The sequence below is a fragment of the Palaemon carinicauda genome, chromosome 19 (genome assembly GCF_036898095.1).
Source record: "Palaemon carinicauda isolate YSFRI2023 chromosome 19, ASM3689809v2, whole genome shotgun sequence".
In the NCBI taxonomy this organism is placed as follows: domain Eukaryota; kingdom Metazoa; phylum Arthropoda; class Malacostraca; order Decapoda; family Palaemonidae; genus Palaemon; species Palaemon carinicauda.
The window spans coordinates 114,006,493-114,013,992 of NC_090743.1; positions in this window are offsets into that span (position 1 = coordinate 114,006,493).

A 7,500-nucleotide genomic window follows, 5' to 3' on the forward strand; every position below is an offset into this window, starting at 1 on the left:
AGTCGACCGGAATGCATGAAGAGGTAATTATCCCGAAACATGTTAACCAAAAACATCAATATTTACAAAACTGAAAAAAAAAAAAAAAATTTCTTGCACTAAATTAACAGCCTGACATCCATCAATACAGGAAAATTATTATTAGTATTATTGTACTAATTGTTGTTGTTGTTGTTATCATTATTTGATAGGCTACAATCCTTGTTGGAAAAGCAACATGTTATAAGCCCAAGGGCTCCAGCATGGAAAAATAGCTTGGTTAAGAAAGGAAATAAATAAACTACAATAGAAGTAATGAACAATACAAAATATTTCAAGAACAGTAACAACATTATAATACATCTTTCATCTATAAAATATAAAAACTTCAAATAAACAAGAGGAAGAGAAATAAGACAGAAAAAATTGCCCTACTGTACCCTCAAGCAAGAGAACTCTAACCCAAAGACAGTGGTAGACCACAGTACTTAGGATATGGCACTACAAAGACTAGAGAAAAAGTTTGATTTTAGAGTGTCCTCTTAGAAGAGCTGCTTACCATAGTTAAAGAGTCTCTTCTACACTTACCAAGAGGAAAGTGGCCAATGTATAATTATAAGGCAGTAGTTAATCTCTTGAGTTAAGATTTGTTTGGTAATCTCAGTATTGTGAAGTGCCTGAGGACAGAGGAGAATGTGGAATGAATAGGCCAGGCTATCGATATATGTGTAAGCAAAAGAAAAATAAGCCGTAACTAGATTCAAAGGACTCAATAAATCTCTAGCAGTAGTATCTAAACGGTTAGTTTGTGCCCTAGCGAGGACACTTTCAATGGCACCCTGTAAACAGCTATTAGATTTGACGTGTTACACTTCGGCCACGAAAAGAGAAGGAAAGATTCTGAAACTTTAGACTTGAGAAATCCTCTTAATTAACGACAAAAGTTTGATCTCCGTCGGTGTCTTCAGAGGCTGCACAAAAGGGCTGTGCATTGTTTGCCATTCTTGAAGTTTGTTTACGAGGTGTCTTTGAGAGGGAGGAGGTGTAAACAAGAGCGAATTAGGCTCAGTTCATCTTTAGCATTAGAATTTACAGTTTGGAATGTCCAAATAATTCAGAAATTTCCGGTAAGGTATTAATTTTTTCTTTTACACGATCATTAATCATACTGACATCTTCATAATTATTTTGCTTTCCCAAATTATTTTTTTCGTGAATTAAACATCACTTCATTACTTTTCACAGACATCCAGACATTTTTCGCTCAATTACCTTTTTCCAACAAAGACTAAATCTAAGAAAATCTTGTCCAGTTTCTCCTTTTCTCGTGGATTGTAATAACGCCAACTTAGGAATGATTATGCAGTATAAATGGAAAAATTACCTCCAAATGTGAAGGGGGAGAGAGAGAGAGAGAGAGAGAGAGAGAGAGAGAAGAGAGAGAGAGAGAGAGAGAGAGAGAGAGAGAGAGAGAGAGAATCTCATCACAGCCATAACTTATTTCTAAGATGAATACGAACTCAAAAAAGTTATTTTTCTCCCCTACAAACTTCCTAGCCATTAATTGTTCTTAGACAGAATTAACAGATCGTAAATTATCTGGGGTTAAACTGTTCCCAAAATACACAACAAAGCAAAAACGGCACTGAAACACCCGGCCTCCCCCCCCCCGTCTCTCTCTCTCTCTCTCTCTCTCTCTCTCTCTCTCTCTCTCTCTCTCTCTCTCTCTCTCTCTCTCTCATTTCTAATTAAAGACTTAATAAACAAAACTCTTTAGGGTAAAGTGTTATTTGGATTTACTGGATCAAACCAAAATCCCATAGCCAAGCCACCCATTCACCCCTCCCACCCCAACAGGCCTACAAATATCGACCCCGAGTTATTCATTGATGTAAAAAAGTGAGAGACACTGAAGAATTGAATAACTGATTTAACTGATATCAATTTATCAGATAACGTGACGTCAAAGGCCACTGACGTCCACGAGAACTTCTTCCTTCACCGTCAGTAACTCGTCCAAAGATAATCGAATCCTAAATCCGAAGCATCTTTGCCTATGACATAAAGCAAACTATCTTTTAAATTCTCACAACTGGTCACTACCACCAGTCCTACCATTTGTCTCATTTGTTTACACATTAAAAAGTGTAAGTTTAGCTTTAATAGACACTACTGTAAACAAGTTTGGTATGGCTCATCATCATCATCATCATCATCTCCTCCTACGCCTATTGACGCAAAGGGCCTCGGCTAGATTTCGTCAGTCTTGAGCTTTTGATTTAATACTTATCCGTTCATCATCTCCTATTTCGCGCTTTATAGTCCTCAGCCATGTAAGCCTGGGTCTTCCAATTCTTCTAGTGCCTTGTGGAGTCCAGTTAAACGTTTGGTGAACTAATCTCTCTTGGGGAGTACGAAGAGCATGCCCAAACCATCTCCATTTACCCCTCATCATGATCTCATGCACATATGGTACTCGAATAATCTCTCTTATAGTTTCATTTCTAGTCCTGTCCTGCCATTTAACCCACAATATCCTTCTGAGGGCTTTGTTCTCAAGCTGAAAACAAAAATGAATGGCGAGGGAAAATCAGTTTTGATATCGAAAAAATAAACAAAAACTGAAAAAAAAAATAGACCTCAGATCCCCTTCTCCATCCAATTCACCCCCCCCCCCCCACACACACACAACACCTCAGGACGTAGAAATTTGAGCCAGAGATGAAGAGACGACACAAAAAGTTTCCTTTGTTGTGGTCAGGGAAGTAACATAAAGATTAACCTTAATTACCTTTTTACAAGCAGCTGTTTTAGATATATGGATTATGGATGTATGAATTTGGGCTATATAGCATGGCGCTGGGGCCTAGGAGGCCATTTAGAGATAAAACAACAATAAACAATATTGGTTCTTCTTTGTGAGAAATTAGTTGTTTGGGAGTTATAATTCATAATTTTTTTTTACTGCAAGATTTAAATGATTAAAATCGTTGTTAATTACACGTGCCCCTCAATTAGAAATACATCTCTCTCTCTCTCTCTCTCTCTCTCTCTCTCTCTCTCTCTCTCTCTCTCTCCTTTTCCAATTTCCCTTCTGGAAACTTTTCTTTGCCTGAAGCAAGACAAGAAAACTAAGGTAAAAATTTAATTAATTTTTCTTAATATTCACTCATTCTCTAATCAAAACCCACTCACAACCTCTAGGTTAATTTATGATAAGTAAGGTAGCTCAGTGGAAACACACAGCAGCAGCAACAACAACAACAACAGCAATAATAATAATACTACTAATAATAACAATAACCATGATAATAATAATGATAAAACAGACGACAACCTATAAAATTATAAGGCTAAAATGAAAATTTATTCGTCTAAATAATACTTAGTATTTTGAAAGGAAAACATCGTTTAAAATCGACCCAAGTTTGACCAATTGATGTATTTCCAAAAATCTTCTTCTTCCTTCTCCTTCTCATTACTATAAATGTGGGGCAGGTTACCATTTTGAATAACAGTAAAAATAATAAACAATAACAATAGTAATGGTAATAATAACAATAATTTTGAATAAAGAAAATCTTATAACATTTCTCTCTTAATTATTACATGGATTCATATTACAACCGAAAAAATGTACGATATGCGGAAGCAGAAAAAAAAATATTGAGAGAGAGAGAGAGAGAGAGGAGAGAGAGGGAGAGAGAGAGAGAGAGAGAGAGAGAGAGAGAGAGAGAGAGAGAGGGTGCTATGCGAAAATGCCTGGCTTCAAAACAGCGATGGTTATTGACGAAATAAATAATTATTTTCGAAATCCTAATTATTAAAAATACAATCATTCACAGAACCTTTTTAAAAACTTAAAAGTAAGCTCTAATTCTCTTGTAATTTATATATTTCCTTGTTTTCTTTCCTCACTGGGCTATATTTCCCTGTTGGAGCCCTTGGGATTATAGCATCCTGCTTTTCGAAGTAGGGTGTAGCTTACCTGATAATAATAATAATAACAATAATAATAATAATAATAATACTGAATGAAGTAAAGAAATCCACTATCTTTGGATTTAGGCTCGTGAACCCTTGAGGAAGATCACTGCAGTAAAAGGTTTCTTTTATTGTGGCCCAGGTACTAGAACAATGGTGATTCTGGTCCCAAGGGCAAAATGAGCGACAACAATTTATTTCCAAGAATCCATAGGAAAAAAACAGGGCAAAACTAGAGGGCACCCAGTAGAGAGCATAACTTCTCCACGCCGAGCAGTCTAATTTTGCTCTTAACTCCACTGCGTACTTATACTTCGATGTATTGCCCTGGATTTACCCTTGGGTCATACGCAACATGTCCACCTAGTTTCGTTGAAACTGGTTCAGTAACTTTTGCGTAAGGTTGTTAAATATATATATATATATATATATATATATATATATATATATATATATTTATATATATACATATACATATATATATATATATATATATATATATATATATATATGTATGTATATATATATATATATATATATTTGTCATTTCCTTAAAATAGCGATTTATTTTTAAAGTATTGCTACGTACTTGTACTTTGATGTACTTTATCCAAAATGTTACAGCTACATCCAGAGGTACCGTATTTTTTGCGTAAAGTTGATCGCAACGAAACAAACAGACAAACTAAGAAACAGACAGGGGTGAATATATAGCCTTCGCAACATCGATGAAGGGAACAATACAGGATATCTGATATGAGGTAACTTCTGCCAAGCCCTATATAAAATGTAGCCGCCATGAAGTTTAAAAACCGGAATGAATCCTTATATCTTTATGATACAACATAGCTTAAGAACAAAAGAACAGAACTTGATATCTTGCAACGGTTTCGTAAAAATGCATTTTACAAAAATCAGCCAATCTCCCGCAGATTTCTCCCTTAAATTAGTAATCAGATGCCAAATTTAATCAAATCTTGATTCAGGGTTCTTGAGATGCCTTCCTCGTTCCACTGCACTCTTGAGGGTGACATTGTAACATTCTTCCAATTGTGTTAGCGTTGGTAACAAGAGTTGAGAGAGTTCGCTTATTTCAGCAGTCGAGATTGATATTCGTAGCACGTTTTGTATATTACAAAATTCCTGTCGTATGCATGTACATAGATAACATCCAGGCTGCCCATTTGTAATTTACCTTAACCGATCTCTCAACTTCAATGGCTGATACGAGTTAATTGCCCCCCCCCCCCCCCCTTCCCCACCGCTTGAAACTAAAGTTACTAACGGTACTACCACACATTCTCCCGTTTCATTACACCAAACAGTTCTCTCTCTCTCTCTCTCTCTCTCTCTCTTTCTCTCTCTCTCTCTCTCTCTCTCTCTCTCATTCTGTCCGACCACAATTTTGTTTCTTCCAATTTTAAATTAAGTCCTCTCTCACTTTTCCCAATACTTGAAAACTGCAACCACACGCTGTCTACAATATTGACCGCCCCCCCCCCTCTCTCTCCTCTCTCTCTCTCTCTCTCTCTCTCTCTCTCTCTCTCTCTCTCTCTCTCTCTCGATGTTGATGCTCCCAGTCCATCTCTCCTGTGCTGCAGAAAAATGGTGCCCCAAGCTGCTCGCTCACCTACTCATCATCGTAGTAATGCCGAGAGAGCCACCAGTATATCAATACAGTATTATGATCACTTCTTCCCTCACCAGCATAAATATCGCCGCAGTGGACTCATGGTTCGTCAAAATAACGTGATTTGTGCGCGTCTTCGGCTGGGTTGGCGACCAGTTTGGCAGGTGGCTGAGCAAGATGGAGTTCCTCACTTCTCCTCCTGTAGGTTATGTGACGCACCCAACGCCAACACCCTGGAACACTATTGCCTGGAATGTCCTCTTGTTAGTGACATATTACCCCCAAAGACTCACAGTAGTTGATACATGTAAAAGATTATTGACAGATAATGATTTGCTCGATGAGATCCTCATGTGCCATCCTCACTTTGGTGGATACTGAATAATCAGCTGTTTTGTAATGTTAATTAAAGATAGGTACAACCTACCTATGAAATTAAACTAAATTTAATTTGTATTCCATATGAATTCATTTGCATAACCATAAATATATAGAAATGAGCAATATTATTTTTGATATGTACTAAATATCTGTCTATACTTTATTTTGTATTCCTTTGTATAGCCTTCATTATATGCTATAGATGTAAACAATACTGTTTAAATATGTACTTAAATGTCTGTATATACTTTTTATTTATTCTTTAGGTATAACTGAATTACAATGTAGATGTAAACAATATTACTGTATTACCACGTACTCAAATGTCTGACGCCAATGGGCGCAATAAATTGATTAAAACAAAAATCTCTCTCTCTCTCTCTCTCTCTCTCTCTCTCTCTCTCTCTCTCTCTCTCTCTCTCTCTGGAAGGACCTTATATCATTTTCCAATTCCTTCGATCCTCCCTTATTACAAGAAGAGGGAGTTTTGCAAGAGACAAATCTTTGGTTAAAGGAAAAATAATCGGAAAGGAGGAAAAGATTGGGAAGGAAGCTGAAGGGGAGAGACAGCTCCGTCCTTCCTCAATCTTTAATCATTTGAGGAGATGATTTTTCAGAAGACATTAAATCTTCTTTTTCCTCTTGATAAAAGCGAGGCTTTGTGAAGAAATGATAGTACTGAATATCATAACAATATCCTCATCATCTTTATTTTGATTTTTTATTATCATTTTGCTCATTATTTTGATTATTATTTTGAATATTCTTTTAATTATTATTATGAATTTTGAATTTTGAATCTTTTAATTAGAATTTTGGATTGTTTGATTATTTAATTACTCAATTCTACCCCGTCTTATGAGACTTCCTACATCTCAATTGTTTTCTCCCGCATCATAATGAAATTGAGCTGCAGTAAATGCCTTTTTGCGTCACACTAGATTCATTAGAAATTACCTTCATTATATATATATATATATATATATATATATATATATATATATATATATATATATATATATATATATATATATGTGTGTGTGTGTGTGTGTGGGTGTGTGTCCATGAGTAATAACATAGTATTAACTAATAATAATAATAATAATAATAATAATAATAATAATAATAATAATAATAATAATATCAATTACCATTAAATTTGTGAAAATATAACTCATCATCATCATTATTATTATTATTGAAATTATTATTATTATCATTATTATTATCATAATTATAATTATTGTTATTGTTGTTGTTGGTGTTGTTGTTATGATCTAAACTACAACCCTAGCTAGAAAAGGAGTACGCAATAAGCAGAAGGGCTTCAATGGGGGAAAAATAGCCCAGTGACGAAAAGAAACAGGGAAAGAAGTAAACTATAAGAGAAGTAATGAACAATTAAAACAAAATATTTTAAGAACAATAACAAAATCAAATTAGATCTTCCATACATAAACCATAAAAACTTCCAAACCACCAAGAGGAAGAGAAATAAGACAGGGCAGTGTGCTCGAGTGTACCCT